The 22,306-nt window shown below is 40.2% G+C and overlaps 1 long non-coding RNA gene across 2 annotated transcripts; it reads left to right on the top strand.

The window, feature by feature from the left end:
* The first annotated feature begins 108 nt into the window (after window positions 1-108).
* On the top strand, window positions 109-20,621 carry LOC143267422 (uncharacterized). 2 transcript variants are annotated; one of them, XR_013042517.1, is made up of 4 exons: window positions 109-269; window positions 3,133-3,943; window positions 15,946-16,147; window positions 19,829-20,621. It is a non-coding gene; the product is annotated as an uncharacterized LOC143267422 (long non-coding RNA). The 2 variants fall into 2 exon arrangements; XR_013042516.1 differs by lacking the exon at window positions 3,133-3,943.
* The last annotated feature ends 1,685 nt before the right edge of the window (window positions 20,622-22,306 follow it).

The raw sequence follows: 22,306 nt of genomic DNA on the forward strand, positions 1-22,306 counted from the left end.
CATTGGACTTTCATGTCACAAGCATTTTATTACCCTTTCTCTCTCTGCCCTTCCCTTAAGATCTCTTCTTTCCCCCTCATGGTCTACTGCTGTGGGCTATTCTGTATGTTAAATGTGTTGCTCTGATTGGTTAATAAATAAAACACTGATTGGCCAGTAGCCAGGCAGGAAGTATAGGCGGGACAAGGAGAGAGGAGAATTCTGGGAAGTGGAAGGCAGAGGCAGAGAGATGCTGCCAGCCACCGCCATGAGAAGATGTTAAGATACTGGTAAGCCATGAGCCATGTGGCAACTTATAGATTAATCGAAATTGGTTGATTTAAGATATAAGAACAGTTAGCAAGAAGTCTGCCATGGCCATACAGTTTATAAGCAATATAAGTCTTTGTGTGTTTACTTGGTTGGGTTTGGGCAGCTGCAGGACTGGCAGGTGAGAGAGATTTGTCCTGACCCTGGGCCAGGCAGAGAAATTCTAGCAACAGTCTACTTTCTAGTTTCATGATCTACACACGCGCACACACACACACACACACACACACACACACACACACACACACACACACCTAATTTCAATACCCTGATGGCAAGGTTCTTGAAAGTCTTTCTTTATATTCATTGGCCATTTGTGTTTTTTCTTTTGAAAATTGTCCATTCAGCTCATTAATCTATTCAGCAACTGGAAATATCTGTTTAAATTTTGTGGGATTTTTTTTGTCTGCATTCTGGATATAGTTTTATAGCTTTCAAGATTTCTCCCATTCTGTAATGCTGTCTATTTTGCTGTGCAGAAGTTTTTTCTTTTTTTACTGTTAAATTGAATGTAACCCAATTGTCAAATTTTCAAGATATTTTCCTAGCTATTAGTGTTCTTTTCAGAAATTTCTTGCCCATTCCTATTTCTTGGAGTATTTTTACTTGCATTCTCCCCTAGAAACTTCAGCATTTGAGGTTTTAAATTAAGGTACTTGACCCTTTTTGAAGTTATTTTTGTGTGTGGTGGGAAGTATGGATCTTATTCCAGTCTTCTTTATATGGAGATCCAGGTTCCCCTGTCCCATTTGGTAAAGAAGCTGTCTTGCCCGTTTGTTCTAAAATCTTACTGCTGTGTATATAATTTGACACTTTTGTTAAAAACAAATTTCATGCTATAGCTTTGTGCATTTATTTCTGGTCTTCTATTCAATTTCATTGGTCTACGTGTCTGATTTGTGCCAATGCCAGACTGTTTGTGTTTGTTTGTCTAGTGTGATGCTTGGGTCAAGGGAGAACTATGGGAATCAGTCTCTCTCTACATCATGTAGGTTCCAGGGATCAAACTTGGGCCATCGGGATTGGTGGCAAGTGCCTTACGTTTTGAGGCTTCTTACCATCATATGAATTTGTTACTATCACATTGTAGCAGTCTGACATCAGGTATTGTGATACCTCTAACATTCCTGTTTCTGCTAAGGTGGCTTGTGTTTTTGTCCATCACTAAAGTATTTTAGGATTTTTTTCCTAGTTCTGTGAAGAATGTTATCAAATTTGATGGATATTTCATTGATTCTGAAGACTTCTTTCAGTTGTACAGATATTTTTTGAAATATTACTTCTTATCTATTAATACAGGAAGTCATTCCACCTTTTGGTGTCTTTTTTTTTTTCTTTTTCTTTTTAACCTTTGGAGTCTTAAAATTTTCACTGTAGAAGTCTTTAATATCCTTGGTTAGTTTTATTTTATTTGTGTGCACATGACTCTGTGTGTGTGTGTGTGTGTGTGTGTGTGTGTGTGTGTGTGTGTGTGTCTGTGTGTGTGTGTCTGTGTGTCTGTGTGTGTAGATGTATGTTTGTGAGTACAGGTGCTCTTGGAAGGCAGAAGAGGGCATCAGATCCCCTGGAGCTGGAGTTACAGGCAGTTGTGAGCTGTCTGATATAAGTGCTAGGAACAGAACTTTGGTTCTCTGCAAGAGCAGTTTGTGCTCTTAATCACTGAGCATCTCTCCAGCCTTTCCTTGGTTAGTTTTATCCCTATGCATTTGTTTTTTAATCTATTTTAAATAAAATAGTTTCTAAACTTCTTGGCAAGTTCAGTGTTGGTATATAGAAAATCTGTTTATTTTTGTATTGGTTTTATATTATGCTATTTTTGCTGAAGGTATTTATCAGATGTCGTATCTTTCTAATAGAGTCTTTATGGTTTGTTAAATATAGGAATGTATTATAGACAATGAGAAATAATTTGGCTTCTTCATTATTTTTGTGTTCCTTTTATTTCTCTATCTTATCTTATTGCTTCACCTAAGACTTCAAAGTTTGTATTGAGAAAGAGTGTAGAAAGTGTACATTTCCGATTTTAGAGGAAATGTTCTTAGTTTTTCCCCATTTAGTAAATGTTTGTGATAGATCTATAATATATAAACTTTAATGTATTGAGATATGTTCACTCTATGCTTACTTCCTTCATGACATTTAACAAGAAGAGATGCTGAATTTTGTCAAACGCTTTTTCTGCATCGATCATGGCAATTATGTGACTTTGATCCTTCTCTTTTTCTATGGTGAATTACGTTTATTGATTTGCTATACATTGGACCAAACTTGCATCCCTGGATGAAACCAACTTGGTTATGATGTGGTTTCTTCTTAAAATGTTCTTGAATTACATTTTGTTGAGTAATTTTCAATGTATGCTTACCAAGGAATTTGGTCTATAGTGTTGTTTGTTGTGGCCTTAAATAGCCCAGACCCACCTGCCTAGGGATGGCACTACCCACAGTGGACTGGGGCCTTATTTATCCATTAACAATCAGTCTGGATTTGCTATAGAGTGTCTCTTACTCTGGTGTTTACTCAACACCAATAGTCTCATATGTCTTTGGTGTATGTAGATCTTGAAAAAACGATACAAGTTGTTCCAAAAACCCACGCATAGGCCCATCAGGGTTGTGCCAATATTTTAGTGGTAGGTGGAAAAAAGGGCAGCAACTTAATTTTCTCCTTGGAAGAGGTATTTCAAGTTCTAGGTCATTGGCTCCCGAGATGTTAATGAGGTGATGGGGGGTTTTGTTCTACCTTCTGGTTTGTATCTGAACATGTTGTCCTCGGGTCCCTGTTAATATAATTAGAAAATCTTAGACTTAGTTTCTTTTACAGCTCATTTTCTGAGGTCAGACCGAGTTCTTCTCCTTTGAACATCATGAGCTCTAATCTTCATTCTGAATCTGGTGGCAACAAGGAATGTTCAGGTGAAGTTTTGAGGAGACGGAGTGCCAGCATCTAAGGGTACCGTATCAGATGAAGATATTTTGTAACCAATTAACCAAGGGCAATACTCTTTGAGACATGCAGGGACAGTTACTACTTCTGTCAAGAGAAACTCAGGGCTACGGGCAGGCGGAGAGTTTCAAGATTTCCTGTGTCTCCTGAACTCAAGAAGATGCCTCCCACTGGAAGTCTCAAGCGTCCCTCTTCCCCTACCAATGCCCTGTTTTCAGAAAAGACTTAGGTCTGGAATCCAGTGTGTACTATTATTATGTGAGCAGTATAGTTAAACCTTGAGTATGGTTTTCAACAATATTGATCCTATGACTATAAAAAAGTAACCAATTATTTTAACCTATAATTGTTCTATGGTAATCTTACTTAAACTAAGAGTAAGAACTAAATTTATGATTTTTTTTTTCCTTCTCAAATTCCCCTGGGCACTCAGAAGTTTCCCTTCAATGACAAGGTCCTGAGGGCAACTCACTTCATTAACTATCCAGTGAAGCAGACCTTCATTTCCCGTACTCACTTGATGAGTTCAGAATTTTATCAGGGTTAGGGATGTAGCACTTGCCTAGCATGCATGAACACAGATTTTGGTAACTAGTACCATCCCCCATTCTTTTATTTTTTGTTTTAGTACCAGTTTTCTGGGTGTGGAAGCAACACATCTATAACCTATGCACTGGAGGACGCTGAGGTAGGAAGTTCATTAGTTTTGAAACTGACATTTATAAACTGTTTTTACTGAAAAGTATTGATTTCCCGTTTGGGACCTCAAATTCAGCATGTAAATTGCTCAAGGGTTGTCTATCTCACCCATCTCGTTCCACATTAAAGCTGAAGATGCAGAGATTAGTCATTGTCCTAAACCTACTCACCCAAGAGATTTCGAGAAGAGCTCAACCTTGCATCACTGAGGTCAGTTATCCATGAGGGTGAGGCTTTATCCTGTATCAGGACCATTCATCTCCTCATTACCACATTGTTCATTGAGGAGTAAGGACTTCTTCAGACCTCCTTGCAAGACTAGAGCTGAGTCAATGATCAGAGAGACCACAGGAGGTCAGAACTGCTGGACCGTGCTTACGATTGCCTTCTGCCCCAGTTCTTCCTCTAGCTTTAAGATTGTATCAGCACACTGAAGACGGACGTGGGGTCACTTAGCTCATTGGGGTCGCTTGGTTCTTCTTCCTAACATAGCCACAATGAGCAAACTCTCTCTGCTTTTCAGCAAAACTCTTTAATTGGTGTAACAGAATGGGAGGCAGAGTCTAGTGTATTAGAACTGGCAGAGCAGGGGCTTTTGCCCAAAAATTTCTAGTTACAGTTTGAAGCCTGACTGAGCTATGTAGCAAATTTGAAGCCATTTGTGGTGACACAGTGAGATTCTATCTTAGTTGGGGTTTCTATTGCTATGAAGAAACATCATGACCGTGACAGGAAACATGAAAACATTTAACTGGGGCTGGTTTACAGTTCAGAAGTTTAGTTCATTATCGTCTTGGCAGGAAGCATGGTGGCGCACAGTCAGACATGGTGCTGGAGAGACAGCCGAGAGTTCTGCATCTGGATTGGTAGGCAGCAGAAAGAGAGTGAGATGCTGGGCCTGGCTTGAGCATCTGAGACCCCAAAGCCAACCCCTAGTGACACACTTCCTCTAACAAGGCCATACCTTGTAACTTGAATTGCTAAATGGTCTTTTTATTTAAAAAAAAAAAAAAACCCGAGCCTGATATTGGGGTGAATGCTGAAAGATCAGAGAGACAAAGGAACAAGCCACCTCTTACCTCTAGGACTCTTCAGCCTAAAAAGCTTTCCTCAGCCAAAAGACTTTAGTTTCTGTCTCTTCATGCCTTATATGCCTTTCTCTGGCCACCCATATCATTTCCTGTCTCAATTTTCTTAGTGCTGGGATTAAAGGCGTGTGACTCCAAAGTATTGGGATTAAAGGTATGTACCACCACTGCCTGGCTCTGTTTCTCTCCTAGACTGAGGCAGTCTTGTGTAGTCCAGGGTGGCTTTGAACTCACAGAGATCCAGATGAATCTCTGCCTCCCAAGTGCTAGGATTAAAGGTATGTGCCACCACTGTCTGGCTTCTATGTTTAATCTAGTGACTTGTTCTGTTCTCTGATCTTCAGGCAAATTTATTAGAGTACACAATGTATTACCACAATACTTCCTAATAGTGCTACTCCCTATAGGCCTATGGGGGCCACACAATCTCAGAAAGGCAAAGAACAAAAAGGACACATACACACACACACACACACACACACACACACACACACACACACACACACACACACAACTTGATAAAATGTAGAATCACCAGAAACATGAGCCTCTGAGCCTGCCTTTGGCAGATTATCTTGATTATATTGATATTAATTGAAGTAGGAAGACCTCTGGACTGTTGGAGGGACATTCCCTAGGCAGAGGATCTTGGACTCTGTAAGAGTAGAGAAAGCAAGCTAATGCTGTTAAAGGTAGCCCACCAGACACAGTTTACAGCCAGTTGAAAGTCTATTTCAGCTAGCTGGAGCCACACCCAGATATTTGGGGGGCCTACCTGTGATCATGGGTATCCAGAGCACAGGGTTTTTAAAGAAAAAAAAAAAACTCTTGGCATCTCACTCAGCAGCTATAGGGAGGCTTCTCAGAAGCAAGCAGCTTAAGAGAAATTAAGACAAGTTAGCTAGGACATTGTGACTATAGGTCCTAGAATAGAGTTGATAATTTTCTATGAGGTTCTCCATCAAGGATATCAGATTCTAGTTAACCTCAAATGGCCTCAGTAAGAATATGGTGGAGGGACCCTTGCACTGTCTTGTCCTGTTGGAACACGAACATGCATATGTCCATTGCTCCCTTCTGACTGCATGTAGATATGACGTGACCAGTTGCCCTAAGTTCCTGTTGCTGTGACTTCCATGCCATGGGAGACTGTAACCTGCAACTATGAGCTTAAATAGCCCTTTCTCCCGTAAGTTGCTTTTGCCAGAGTGTTTTATCACAGCAACAGGGAAAGAAACTAAAACAATAGGCAGCTGGTTTGGTGATTTGGTTAATTACATTGCCACTGTATGAATTATTTCTGTTCCATGTGCAATTGTCAAGGAGTTTAGCGATACATTCAAGCCCAAGGGTACAACCAAGCCAATCTTGAAATGATATTCTTAAACATATTGCCAAATAGCCAAGAATCAAGGTGGGCATTCTTAGGGATTACCTTTCTGAAAAGGTCACAAGAAACAATTTTAGGAATTGGCAAAATGGAAATATATGAGTTAAAAGGTCTCAGCAGCAAAGGCAACCAGTGTCAGAGTGAAAAGCAGACTATACAAGGGTGAAGAAGGCTTTGGCAACTCTACATCAGACAGGAGAGCCATGATATAACAACAACTAAGAAAACTAAACAACAAAAATTGTCTGATCACTAAATGGGCTGTTCGAAAACAAACAAACAAACATTTAATGTTCTTAGCCATCAAGAGAACACAAATTGAAACTTCTTTGGGAGTTCATCTTCACCCAGTCAGAATACCTGTCATCAACAAACAAAAAATGACAATAAATGCTGGTGAGAGAATAGAGAAGCATATGAGGTATTGTCATGAGTGTAAAATTGTGCAACCACTGTGGAAATTAGTGTGGAGGTTCCTCAAAAACTGAAAATGAACCTACAATATGACCCAGTGATAGTATTTGTGGTGGCTGGAAAGAAAATGGCCCCCCAAAAGAGTGGCATTATTAGGCCATGTGGCTTTGTTGGAGTTGGTGTGGCCTCATTGGAGAAAGTGTGTCACTATGGGGATGGGCTTTGAGGTCTCCTATGTTCTAGATACCACCCAGTGTCTCTGACCACTTCCTGCTGCCTGTGATGAAGGTATAGGATTCTCAGTTCCAGCACCATATCTGCCTGGATGCCACCATGTCCCATCATGATGATAAAGGACTAATCTTCTGAAACTGTAAGCCACCCATTAAATGTTTTTCTTTATAAGAGTTGCTGTGGTCATGGTGTCTCTTCACAGCAATAGAACCGACCCTAAGACAGTATCTTAGGTGCATAGCCACAAAATTTCCAGTTTACATGCAACAGAGATTCTTGCACACCTGTGTTTAGTACTTCACCACTCACAATGGTGGAAAGGGACCAGCCTATAAGTTCATCAACAGATAAATGGGAAATGAGAATGGGGTACATACACAGAGTGGGATTTTATACAGCCATATAGAAAAAAATATATATATTGCTAGGAAAATAGATGGAACTGGAAAGCATTTGTGTCAGGCAAAACAAATCTCAGACAAGAGTTTCATGAATGAAAGCAATATTTAAAATTGCACACAGTGTGTGTGTGTGTGTGTGTGTGTGTGTGTGTGTGTGTGTGTGTGTGTGTGCACGTACAATTTTGTAGGTCTGTGAAGTAGAAGGGAGAAGGATAGAATACATGGGACCTGAAGGCAATAGTGAGGACTCCTTGGGTGGAGGAAAAGAATCAGTCAGTCGGCTGAGCAGAGGTCCAGCTGAGTATGAGGAGAGGAGACAAAACAGAACAAAGTATAACGTCACATATGAATGAAAACACTACCGTAGAACCCATTATTTCTGTGCTAACTGAAAAAAATAATGAAAAAAAAAATAATTGCCTTGAGAAGAGCAGTTAGTCCCTCAGAAACACAATGCGAAACAAAACCACAAGTCTTCGAAGACGTGTGTTAAGTACCTTTAAAACTTAGAATTTGTATTCTAGTGATGGGAATAGTGAAATCTGGGAATAGGTGGTATTGAATGATTTAATTAGCAGGGAAAATAGTAGGGAAAATGCCACTGGGAGTCTAGATGACATATAAAATTTATTTCTGTCAGTCTACACTTGACCTCCCAATCCTATATAAAATCTTTACACTGTTATAAAAATCTTTTGGAAGGCAAAATGAAATTCAAAGGATATTTTCATTAGTTATGAGTTTTCTTTTTATTTTAATAATATTTTATCAATTCTTTGAGACTTTCATACACTGCATTTTGAATACATTTCTTTTTTTAACTTATCATACATTTGTATCAACATGATGAGTCATAATAGGTCCATGATTGGTGAATTCACCGTAAAATTGAGGAACAAAATACAGAAAAATGTACTTTTGGGTAAGTTTACTGTAGGGTCTAGTTACAAAGATTCTTTTTATTTAAATTGTTCTTAATGTTGGTTTACATTTTAGTAAACTGATGTCTGACTTTCTCATGACCATCATTATTCAAAGGATCACATTTAAGTAAGTCACACACTACATTTAAGAAAAATCTTTTTTTCCTGAGATTGCATTGCATTTTAGGAGTCAATACACTCAAAATACATTCAAATAATAAAATGTACCAAATGCTGCATTTAGCCTTTCATGTGTTTAGTATTTCAAAAGCAGTCTAACAGCCTCTTTTTATCATTGTCATAAATCATAACACAGATGGTGGTTGAATTTCAGTTCAGTACCACAGACTATCAATATGGCTATTTGGTGGATGGTTTCATTTTGCATTGACTGATACAAACACATTATTTCATTTAGTTTGCTACCAAATAAATCACACATGAGCTTTTAACTCTACTAGCCTGATCATCTTGCAAGTGCTTTTTATCTGCATGGAGCATATCTGACATCTAAACTTAATCCAGAAAAAATAAAAACAGAATCCCAAGTTTATTCTCCTTTATCTGAGAAGGGGCATCATGCCAACTATCATGCAAATGATAGCTGAATTATTACAGTGTGGGGTGTCTCAGTTTCTTTTTATGTTTGTCATGACAGAATCAACTTTGGAAGGAAGGATTTGTTCCAACTTCCAGTTCAATAGGGAACTGGATGGGGAAATCAAGGCAGCAAGAGCTAGTAGCTGCTGATCACATGGTACCCACAGTTAGGAAACAGAGAGAAGTGAATGCAAGCCTGATACCCAGTTCCCCTTTTCCATTTTTACAGTTCAAGGAAATGGTGCCACCCATGATCAGTGGGTCTTCCCACCTCATTAACATAATCAAGACAGTCCCTTACGAGGGGCCTAAACACTTCCTCCATTTTAGCTTCCAAGGCAATGGTGGAGGAGGTTGGTAAGACAGTCCGGATTCCACATCATTAGTAACTATGGAAACAAATCAAAGCTTTATGTGATGCTTTGCACCAAGGATGTTGGCTAGGATGAAAAAGAATAAAAGTAGCAAGTGTTGGTAACAATAGAAACTGGAATTCTCAGGCACTGTTGGTGGCTAAATGTTGCCCTGGACACGCCGTTAAGATCCTTCAAGTATTTAAACATAATGTGATTGTATAACTCTTAGATACATACTTAAAAGAACTAAAAAACAACCCCATAAGAACTTTTACAGATATGTTTATAGCGGCATTAAGAGTAACAACCAAACAGCAAAAACAACCCAAATGTTAGTTAAAAAGCAGGTATAGCTACACAATGGAACATTATTGGGCAATTACAAGGACTGAAGTACTGATATAAGATGTATTGTGGATAAAATTTAAGACATTATTCCAAGTGAAAAAAGAACTGCATGTATTATTTGAATCCATTTATTTAAAATGTAGGCGTATGTATATTGGTAGAGGGTGAAAATAGATTTGTGGATGTACAAGAATTTGAGGGTTGTGTGGAAAGGGAATTACTGCTATGGGTAATAACTATGGAGTTTCTATTGGTACTAATGCAAATCGTAAGGGTGGATTCCTGCCTGTGATAATCAAAAATTAAAATTCAAGCTTACAAAAGATGAACTTCCTTCCTGGCACATGGATTAGATGTCGGTAAAACTATTTCTTTAAATATATATATATATATATATATATATATATATATATATATATATATATATATATATATATGAATGAATATATATATTCATTCATTCATTCATTCTCAGGCATCAGTCCTAAACTTGGATGAATCTAAGAGTGAGGACTTCATTAAATTTTGACTCTTGATTATTTTGCTTGTCCCAGCCTAAGCCAGGACTTTCTAGGATACTAGGAATTCAGTCAGGGGTTGAGTCTTAATCTATTTGCTCACACTGCTTCTCTTTAAACTCTGGCTCTCCATGTTGTATCTACCAGCTGACCACCCTACCTAGAGCCCATGTTCTCTCCTGGCTAACGCTGATTGAAGCAGGAAGGTGGCTCTGTGTGTCTGAATCTGCTGTAGTCATATGCATACCTCATATGAAGTAGGTGCTCTGATCCCTGTTGAATAAAGACTCATTTCTTGGGAAAAACTACTTATTGATTTCCTGTTGCTTTTAAGCTACTATCTAACATCCTTCCTGGATGACGTGTGGTCCTTTTGTGACTGCTACCTTATCGGCTGCCTGGATCTCTTCCTGCATGGAGATCCCCATCTAGTACTCTGGTTTTACTGAGCCCTTGGCAGATCATGGGGGTGTTTCATGAGCTCTGTCTCTGCTTTGGCTTTGTGCTCGTTCCTCCCTTTCCTGGAACATTCTCTCCAAATAATAGCTTGGTTTCTACCTAACTCGTTCTTTCTCTCTCTTTGCTTTACACATGTCAGACTGCATCACTGTCTGAAGGTTCTGATCTGCCCTGGCTCTTTCCTCTTTATTCTTTGCTGACATTTCCCGCAACAAATCTCTCTCTTTCTAATCCCGTCTTGGCGTTTCCTTCTCTTTGGATGTGAATGAACTGTCATTGCTATTCACTCAGTGTTTTTTACTTCAGAAGTTGTGCAATTATAATAATATGAAGTTAATGCCTTTGCTTTCTTTCTAAACACCACAAAAACTGAATACCCAAACTGGTTTCATTGACTCTGGTCCATATACGACTGATTTCTTGTTTTGTTCAAGCCATTGCATGATGATCGCGACAGTGTTTTTGTGATAGTCATTCATATTCCCTCATGCATTTACACAACCATTGGTCTTCATTTCTCCCATTTGCAGCTACTCCCCTTTGGTATGAATTACCTCTTTTATAATTTCCTTTAATAAGGCCTCTGGTAACAAACTCTCTCAGTTTTTGTATGTATGAAACTGTCTTTATTTTAGCCTCACTCTTGACAGGTAATTTTTGTTGGGTATAGAACTGTAGGATGACAGTTATTTTCAATGACGTGAGTATGGAAGCAATTGAAAAGCTAAAAAATGTCTGTGTGTAAATATTTTTCAAGTTCAATTATCTCCTTGTTTATTTGATAGACATAAGTATGCTCCAGACAAATTAAAAACATAAAAGAGAAATCCTTTTCTTAATAAAAGAGCATCCAGGAGATTAATATTTTTGATTCAAAACTACCTAACCATGAGGCAAAGGTCAGATAGATTTGACTATATGTACAAATAAAAAAAATCTGTTGAATTCAGAGAACTTGGATATCCAACAGACAGATGTTAGACCAAGAGAAAGTAAAATCACTAATATAGTATTTGCTCTTTAATATGGAAGAAACTTTAAAAGTTAAATAAAAGATATTAATAAAAATAGATATGCAATTGTCTGATAAATATACAAAGAAGGGCTCAATCTCATCAGTTATCACAAAATGCATATTAAACAGCAATAAAATACTTATTGTTTTATGTTTGGGTAAAATTTTAAAACTTCATTGGGTAGATGGGTTTTAGTATGAGATTCCTGTCTTTTCTGAGAATGAGGAGATGGACGCTTGATGGAGCTTCCATTTAAGGTCAAACTATTACAAACTATCCCCCTAATCCTAGACAGAGGCATTGCCAGCAATCTGTCTTTCGTTTGTTATCATGAATTTACTCTTGTACCCTGTATCATTCTCACAATGCAGACATGAGCTCACAACTACACAGTCATTTCACGTGCAAGGACCTCAAGAGCTGAGCATGTGAAACAATCCTCCTGTGACTGTGACATCCTTCCCAAGCCAGCACAGTTGGACCTACTCACCATCACCATTTTTGTTTTTCAGTTCTTTCTCAACTCCATTCAGTCCACCTTCCACCTGTCATTCTACTTAAAAGTCCTTGTAAAAGGCAACAGTTTTTGAAGTAAATCCAGCTTCCTAGGACATGGGCCATGACCACAATGGAGTCATGGAACTGAATGTGGGAGGCTATGAAAAATTAGCAGCAGTTTTCTGACTGTGCAATGGACAAAAATTACTTGAAAATTAAATGTAATGAGTCCATGATGTTTCTGGGAGCTCTTGCCTGTGGTGTTTTGGGTGACTTTAGTGTGAACACACAACTCGGGTGAGTGCTTTGCACCGCACATGCCGGCCAATGCCAACGAGGCTGCCCAAAACACCTCGGCTCGGAATCAAGACTATTATTGTATGTTATGAACTGCAGTGTTGTTACTGCTCTTATGGAAACATAATAGTTCAATTACAGAAAACAAAGACCTTGAACCCCATCCTGATGTTATTCCTCAGCCTGTAAGTCTCAAATTAGTTTGTCTTTGAATTGTATCATGTTAAATGTTTACTTTTAAAAACTGCTGTTTCAGTTGCTTGCTGACTTGAGTTTTATAGAAAACTCATTCAGTGAATTTTGACTCGAGGTTAAGACACAATTTCTAACTGCTGAAATGTCCATACACATACTTCTGCTGATTTGGTGTGTGTGTGTGTGTGTGTGTGTGTGTGTGTGTGTGTGTATGTGTGTGTGTGTGTGTGTGTGTGTTAGGAGGCACTCACATGCTCATGCACATGGGGAAGCTGGGCAACTACTTTCCATCTTAACTTTTTTGGGACAGGTTCTCTCACAGAACCTGAAGTTCACCATTTTGGTCAGACTGGCTGGCCTGCAAGCCCCCAGGATCAACCTGTCTCCATGCACTCTCCTTTTGCTACTGGACCCGAGGTCTGATAGCCCTGATATAAATCCTAGAGTCTGTAGATAGGAGAACTAAGAGCTGGGTGTCTGATGGCTAGAGCAGATGGATGATATCTCAGTGAAAGAGAATTCATCTTGCCCCAGTCTCTCTGTTTCTTTGGTTTAGGTCTTCAACCGATTCAATACCTGCCCACATTGGCATTGTGGCTCTTCCTTATTTACTCTATTTATTCAATAGCTAATCCCTTCTGTAAATGCTTTCATAGACACACCTAGAAATGAATGCTTTAGCAGACACTGGATATTTCTTCCTCGATAAAGTTTGACTCAAAGGTTGACTCTGACAGATTGCTCTTGGGGCCTGGCAGAGCAGATGGTGTAATTGTACCCTAAGCTTGTTTGTCCTTCTGTGCTACATTGCAGAAGCCTGTCCCTGAAGGGTCTTTCCCAGGCTTTCTTAGTAGCAAGTTTTGCCAATATAGGACAGTGGTAGGAGGCAGAAATAGAGTGATACAAAAACCCTCCTTCCTTCCTCCCTCCCTCCCTCCCTTCTTTTTTGACAGTGTTTCCACAAGCCGCCACAACGACTGTCCAGCTTCAACATCTGTAGCCTAGAGTGATCACGGTTTCTACTGGCCTCAGGCTCTGAGAACACTGCTTGCTTTTGTTCCTTCAGCCTTGGGGTAGTGGCAGTTTCCTGTTGTTGCTCACATTTGGTTGTTTCCCTGTTTTAGGTTAGATTCCTAGTGTTCTTTATCTCCTCCCAGTCAATTTGATGCATTAAATTCCCTTGAGTCTAGGTGTCATGGTACTATATTGTTTTGATTTTGTGGTTGTATGTTGTATGTATGCATGCCTGCTGGTGTGTTCACTTGTGTGTGCATGTGTGGAGGAGGTCAGAGGTCCATCTCAGGTGTCTTCCTAATGTTTTGAGACAGGGTCTCTCATTGAACCTGGCTGGCCAGTGATCCCTCAGAATCTGCCTGCTGCCTCCTGCAACCCCTGTGCTTGGTTACAGATAAACACCTGTCACAACTGGCTTTTACCTGGAAGCTGGGGGTCCAGACTCAGGTCTTCCTAATTGTGCAGCAAGCATTTTACCCATCCCGCAATCTTGCCAGCCCCATTTTAATTTTTTACTTGTAAGGACTAAGCATTGAGAGAGCAGCCTTTGGTTCCTTCCTGTGTCCCAGCCTGTCCTCTGATAGATTGTTTCGGGGATAGATCACTCAGGCCTTCCTCTGAAGTCTTCCAGGCAAGCCTTGTGAATGAGAGGCTTGCCTACAGGAGTCAACCTGGCAAAAGAGTGCTGGGTAACCGTCATTACCAGGAAATCTGTAGAGTACAGTGAGGTTAGAAAAGGAGGAGGCTCATACCTTTAAATGATGTGATGATATAGAGAGCACACTTCCCAATTTCCTTAAAAAATAAGCTTCTATCCCATCTCCTCAGTGTACCATTCTGTAAGTGCACTATTTTAAATTGATGGTTTATGAAAACCACATTTGCAGATCACTCTTAGTGTAGGCATTTGGATTATATTTGGATCATATTTGGATGATATCCCCCTTTTTAAAATCCTTTTAGAAGAAGCTGGGCATCAATCTTTATTCATCAGCAGTGCTTCTGATGTTCTAGGATAAAGTGAAGATGTCTTGTCCACACCAGAGAAACTGTCTTTAGTGGAACACCTTGGTTTATGCTGGAAGCATTGTAGAAACATGTATTGTGACAAGCCCAGCTTGGATAAGCGTTTGTAAGCGGTGAAAACCCCCTTCGTTTATTGCCACATTTTCAGTTTCCTTCTGGTTTCTTCTCTCTGCTCTACTCTCTTCATCACCATAACAACACAAAGGAAAATTTGGAGATTCAGTAGGGTGTCAGCCTTTTTTCAAAAGCACTTACAAAAAAATGCTCTAACGCGATGCTTTATGAAGGGTGGCCTCTATAGTTAAAATAGAAGGGGTAAAGTCTGAGGAATGCGGAATGTAAGAGTACAATTCTAAATGTCATTTAGTTCAATTGAATGCTAACTTTCTAGAAGGAAAAAAAAAAGAAATCCTGTAAAGATCAAGCCTTTGAATGAGAAACAAAACAAAAACCCAAGTATTAAAGGAAAGAAGTCCAAGTGTTACTGTGAATATTCACAGTACAGCTGACAGGTCTGAGGCTGAGGATTAGGCAACCCTGATTTTCATATCTACGTAGACTGTGATGAATTTAGTCAGTTGCAGAGGAGTACTCTTCAGATCTCACTTTGTAAAAAGAATCCACTGCAAAAGTGGTCGTTAGTGGATAGCTTCCCTCTTTTCAACACCTTTGGTACCTGCCACTGAATCCACATCACAGCCTTAATCTCTTGGGTGGCTTCTGGCCAAAAATTGATCATGGCTTGGAAGTACAGCCTGGCCGTGCTCCTTAAGAGTCATCCTTTTTGGAGTCTCTCTTGGCCTGGCTAAGACAACCTGAAGCTGTACTAAATGAAGCCTGTAGCTCTTCCTATCCAGCTCTCCCCTCCCTCCTCTCCTTTCACAGAATAGGCACACATCATCAAAGCTCTTCCTGTCTCCATTTGCTCCTTTGCCCTTAAATCTTTCATAGGCATTTCCTCCAATTTGCATCCCAGAAATCCCCAACTAACACTTCAGAGCCATCTTTGGTTTAATCTGAAACTCATTCCCTCTTTCCTACCCCTACTGTGAAAAGATCTGTTTGAAAGTACCCAGCCCTGTACTAGAGACTCAGGGTCAAAAAGCTGCAGCTAACTGCATGTTTTGGGCTTCTGTTAAACTGCTTGCTTGCTTTACTTACCACTGCAACTGCCAACCAGGATGTAATTTTTCTGTGTTCTTTACCTTTAAAAGGTCCTTGTGAAAGGTCCCTGCATTTGAGGGTGCTCTGTGAGAAACATATCTCTTCAAGCAGAGATAACCAGACTACAACCCACAGCTCCAGAGAAGCTAGCTACTAACAAGGAGGACCTTAAGGAGGATGCATGAATCGCCCTTGAAAGGGGAAATAGAGGAGATCTTCATGAGTAAACTTGGGATGGGGGGCCAATGGAAGGTAGGAACGGGGGATGAGAACATGAGGGAATGGGATGGTAGAGCTGGAGCAGGAACAGAATGGGGGAGCAGTGAGGGAGATACCACGATGGTGGGAGATGTCATTGAATGTGGAGAGCCTGGGTGCTGGGGAGGTTCCCAGGAAACCACAAGGATTACCCCAGCTTAGACTACTAGCAATAGAGGAGAGGGTGCCTGAACTGGCTTACCTCAGTAATCAGATCAGTGAATACCCTAACTGTCATTATAGAGCCTTCATCCAGTAACTATTGGAAGCAGATGCAGAGATCCACAGCCAAGCACCAGGCCAAGCTCCAGGAGTTTGAAGAGAGAGAAGAGGGATTCTATGAGTAAGGGGGCATCAAGATCATGATGGGGAAATATACAGAGACAACCAAACCAAACTAGTGGGAACTCATGAACTTTAGACCAACAGCTGGAGTAATAGTAGGGTGAACCCAAACACATGCCAAGCAGAATTTTTCACCAAAGGGTTGTATTTCCCTGTGTGAGCTATGCTGGAATTTGCTTCATCCATGATAGAAAACTTATCACTGGAGCATGAGCTTTCTGCATTAGAGACAAAAAGATCTGTTAGATGATGTAGTGGTATTGTGTTCACCAAAATATTATGTACCTTAATAAACTTATCTGGGGTCAGAGAACAGACAAGCCACTAGTTAGTCAGTGATAGCACACGCCTTTAATCCTAGTATTCCAGAGACAGAAATCCCTCTGGATCTCTGTGAGTTCAAGGCCACATTGGAAACAGCCAAGCACGGTGACACGCCTTTAATCCCAGAAAGCCAGCCTTTAATCCCAGGGAGTGGTGGTAGAAAGTAGAAAGATATATAAGGCGTGAGGACCAGAAACTAGAAGCATTTGGCTGGGGAAGGATTTTGGCTGGTTAAGCATTCAGGCTTTTAAGCAGCAGTTCAGCTGAGAGCCATTGGGATGAGGACACAGAAGCTTCCAGTCTGAGGAAACAGGACCAGCTGAGGAACTGGCAAGGTGAGATAGCTGTGGCTTGTTCTATCTCTCTGATCTACCAGCATGGACCCCAATAACTCGCCTCGGGTTTGATTTTATCAATAAGAACTTTTAAGATTCCTGCTACAGTTAGAGGGCTTGACCAGGCTGCCCCAGAGCTAAATCTTGCAGACCAGTTTCTATCACAGGACAGAAAGAGGCAGGGCACATTGTGTGCACTTGAATGTAAATAAACAATTTAGCAGAATATCAATTTTTAAGAGTATCAATGAAGAGTAGAAAAAGAAAAGTCAGTCTTTGACATGAACTACAATAATGAATTGTTTCAGTCAAGTATCATCATCAGTAGATGTTAAGATACTTGTGAAAAACAAATATTTGTACAGTTTAAATACACATTTCTTCAATAGATTCAAAATTACAAAGGCAAAGTAATTCTACAATGGGGAAACTCAGTAGGCACCCCTTAATTAAGAGACCAAAGTAAATATCTCTGTAAGACAGGTAGACATCCTGTACTTTCTGGAGTGATATACAAATGCCATGTTTCTATAGTGTTCTTGCCTAGAATAGCTAATTAGCAGGCAGTATCTGAGAAGGGAAGACCCAAGGGAGAGTTTACAAAACACATGCATGCAATAAAATATAACAATATCCACTCCCCGTTCCCTTTCTCTACCTTCCCACATATTCTTCTAACATGGCCCCTCCCCACTACATGTCTATTTTTTGATAACTCATTAAGTACAATTAACACTGCCTGTGTGTACATGGGTGGGTGGGGGCATCCTCCTGAGAATCAGAAAGAACCTCCCCTGATCCAGGCTGAGGGAATATCTCCAAAGAGCTGTAAGAGCCAGCAGGTAGGGAGGAATGCAGTGGCATGCTTTCCTCTGGACGTGGCAGGGTAATTAGGCTGAGAAACTCATAGTGTCCGAGGTTACCTGCATAAAAATCAAGCTAGCCCAGATCCCAGATAAATGAGGGGGGTGTTCTCCAGGCCCCACCCCTGACTGAGGAACTCCTGGCACTTGATATCTGCTGAGGGAGCAAGAATCATTTCCTCCCACCCTGCTGTTCTATGTAGTCTTTTTGAAACTTCATTTTATTTTTTTTGTAAGTCTCATATGGTTCCAGAACAAAAAAGAAAATAAAGAGCCCATTCTTGGAAGCATTCCTTCACCTTTAGGTTCATGTGATGAAACAAGGCAGAAGTGACATGGAAGATTACCTGAACTAAATAAAACATGTACTAGGTATTAATTCATAGTCTACTAAATTATTTTAATAAAAATATGAACGAATGATTGGGAATGTAATACTATAGTATGGCTTTAAATATGTAGATAAATAATTTTTGACTCATGCAATTTTGATTTTATGGGAATTTTACTTTAAAAAACCCTCTGAAGTAAGAATAGTCATAAACTAATAACATTTGTCATAGAAACTGAACAAATTCATGGAATCTGGTTTTAAGAGAGGTTCTTGATTTTCTTCCTAATTACAAATAGTCATCAATTAATGGATAAATTTATTTGCAGCTAAAATATAGTAGTATATTGAGGGGTTTGGCATATATTATCATTCAAGAATGTCTTTATTAAAAATAATAGAAAAGAAAGACTTGATCTAGTTCAATTCTGGATTCTGAGAATAGCTTTCAATCCTGACATCTCAGAAACAGCAGGAACTCATTACCTGAAAGGAGACCTTTTCATTTAAAAGCCTGTATCACAAAACCAAGGAAGACACAAAAATATGCACAACTCTCCAGAAGGCAATGAAATCAGGTGCAGACACAATGCCTGTCCAATTTGGATGATGGATCTATTCCCGGCTTCTACGACACAGAATATTGACGTTCTGATTTTGGAAGGGCAGGGTACTGAGAAATAGAATAGAAATGCCAGGAGTTTCGTATGATGGCCTATACAAGTACACTGCAAAGACTTGGGTGAATATATGAATTTTCTAGAAAATACTAATTAAAATTCTTTGAGAACACACCTTTAAGATGACTAGAGGCTGACACTTCACACAGTCCCTGCTTGTGTTAGTCCAGGTCACATGTGTTTTCACACACTCAGAAAACCCTCACAAGCCACCCTACAGGTAGCTGTTCGTCTTCATCTCTACTTTCTAAATGTGAAACTGAGGGGCAGAAGTAACCCAACTTGCTCAAGTGGCTAATAAGTGCTGAGTCAGGATCCAGACCTGGGCAGCCTGGATCCAGGGGTTGGCTTGAAGCTTCTGTATTTTATTTAATGCCATTTAGGGTTGATTCTTTATTATATTACGTTCACTTTCACCTTCTGGCCACAGACCGTCAATTTTCTATTGGCTTTGGCTGTGTTGTAGCTGCAATCAATGTCTTAGAAGCACTTTCTGCGCATCCAACCACTTAATGCCCATATAAGCACATGAATCTTAAGGGCTCTGTTGTGCAAACTGGGGTTAAGTATCAGTCTCTCAGGTGATAGCTAGTAGTTAGCCAAGGTGAGTCAGTGTGTAAGAGAGCTAGTAGCTAGTCAGGTGAGTCAATGTGTAAGAGAGCTAGTAACTAGTCAAGGCGAGTCAGTGTGTAAGATAGCTAGTAACCAGCTGGGTGAGTCAGTGTCCAGCAGCCACCAACACAGGGCTCCTGTTCTCCAAACACTGCTGTAAACTCAGCCTGTTATTTTCCCTTCAGGTCTGTTCGCCATTTCTTCCGTATCATGGAGTTTGGGTGACTGCAAGACCACCCTGTGTGCATGTCATTTCCCAGATGCCCTGGAAGCCAGGTTTGGTTCAGCAATTAAGCTCAAACCAACGGAATGTGAATAGGAGGAAATGCTGCAATTTCTACCAAGAAAATTGCTCACTGCAGATGTCTCTTCTTCCTGTTGGGTAAAAAAATGGAGCTGTCCCATTGGCCAGACCTACCAGACTGCAATACCATATTTCTTTGGTTCTGGAGATGAGTCACAACTCTTAAAGAACTTCTCTAGGCCATCGCATCGGAAGTGTTTTGATGACAAGAATACGTCCTGACAACAAGGGCTTTGTTTTGCTGTTTGTTTGTTTGTTTTCCTGGCGATCGCAACTTAACTTCCACCATGATACCAAATGACTGGATTTTCCAAGTACTCACCTGTGCTCGTAGTCCAGGACGTAAGCATTCTGAGAACTGTCACTTGACAATGTTCAGGGTTTGCTAGTTCATGAACAGAGTCACACACACACACACACACACACACACACACACACACACACACACTGCCATTCACCAACCTGCGATTTCCCAGAGTTATGAAAATGATGTGACTACATAGTGTTTAATGAGGCAGAGGGAAATATGGTCATGATTTTTTTTCTAAGTACTGGGAATTGAACCCAGGGCCCATGCCTTCTAGCCTATTCTGCCCTATCACTCACTACACTACACCCTCAGCTCTCATAATATTTTTTTAAGTGTAAAAATAAAAACCTTGCAAAGTGGCTAAGAGAGCCCTGGCTTATCATGGCAGGTCTATGTAGTGAGCTGGTGAAGTAGAGGGGCATTTTTCTCTCCTTTTTATGTTTTGTTTCTTTTTGCATATCTACATTTACACTATTTTTCCTGTGAATTTTTTTTATTAAATTTTATAAAGATGAACTAAAAGTAGAACCTATACACAAATAAAAAGGCCACCTTTGCCAATAGGTCCCTAAAACGCTGTTCTCAGATAGCTGTGGGCTCAGTTCTCACTCGTGTAACAAGGACAGACAGATGCACCCAGTTCTCACTCATGTAACAAGGACAGGCAGATACACCCAGTTCTCACTCATGTAACAAGGACAGGCAGATGCACCCAGTTCTCACTCATGTAACAAGGACAGATGTAGGCTCAGTTCTCACTCGTGTAACAAGAACAGGCAGATGTAGGCTCAGTTCTCACTCGTTTAACAAGGACAGACAGATGTAGGCTCAGTTGTGTCTCTCCTCCACACAGCCTTCCTGGGTCGCAGTCTGACTGAGGCTCTGCCAGATTGGACAAGTAACTTCCAAGTTACCATGGTTACTTCCATTTCCCTCAATAAGAATGAATAAGTAACACAGAGAAATGAGCAGGACAGGTGTTTCAGATCCAGGTCTGGAAGCAGCACACATTGCATGGTCAGGAGCTCAGGCCTGCCACATGTAACAGCATACCACATGATTAGCTTATGAGCCACTATCCCTGTTCTCAGCTCTTCATCCAGATTAAATAAATGACTGGATAATTTGGTTTTATTTTTCATTCTTAGAATATTTTTTGGTTAATCTTAGTGCTGTTAAGAGATAATCTTTCAATTAAAAAAATTCTTTCCAAAAGAGAAAGGAAGGGAAATTTCTGTCTCTCAAAATTCAGGATGTAGCCTGTTATTTTTCAGCTTTGTAACAATCCTGTCAATTCACTTTGCTATTATGCTCATTTCTGAACGAGTGGCACCCTATTACTTATAGGTCAGGAAGAGAGCTGGCCTTCATTCCTGTCTCTAGGGTGAAGCTGATGAATTCTAAGATTGATTCACGGTGAACAAATTAGTTTTAAAACCAGGGGATTCGCGAGTTTGGTATTTTCTTTCTTGGAATCACAGATTCCTGTCTGTGGATCGTTTTATAGACATAAGTTCTTTGCTGCTGCTTCTCACCCTTTTCCTCTGAGTCCCTTCTGCCGGGTAAATGAGTGACTTCTGCAGGGCTGAATATAGTCTGAAGAATTAGAGGAGACTTCTTTCTTCTGGTGTTGTTTGCAACGAATTCTTCTGATCAAGGACACCTTAAACCATGTCCCCTCTCCACCAGCATGAAATGCTCCCAGTTAGGGAAGCATTGCTTGCACTCTGACTATCTGGTCCAGGTGAAAGCAGAGGAGGGAGGTGCCTAAGAGCCTTGAAGTTCTGAGTCAGAAGAGCAGGACCAGTGGGTGAATGAGTATGAAGTTGTGGGGTTTAGTTAGAAAAAAAGAAAGATAATGGACAGTGTTTTCAAAGCTAACAGCACTTCTGAGGACTGATTCCCCAACCTGTGCCTTTAACAGAAAAGTCAGTAATCATGAGCAATTCAACACTCAGAGCCCATCTTCTCGATTGTTCCTATATCTTCTTTCTCTCCTTCCTCCTGTCTTACTGCTTCCTTGATTTTTTTTGCATGCTTCTCTTTCTT

Source organism: Peromyscus maniculatus, chromosome 9 (assembly GCF_049852395.1).
Source record: "Peromyscus maniculatus bairdii isolate BWxNUB_F1_BW_parent chromosome 9, HU_Pman_BW_mat_3.1, whole genome shotgun sequence".
Classification (NCBI taxonomy): Eukaryota; Metazoa; Chordata; class Mammalia; order Rodentia; family Cricetidae; genus Peromyscus; species Peromyscus maniculatus.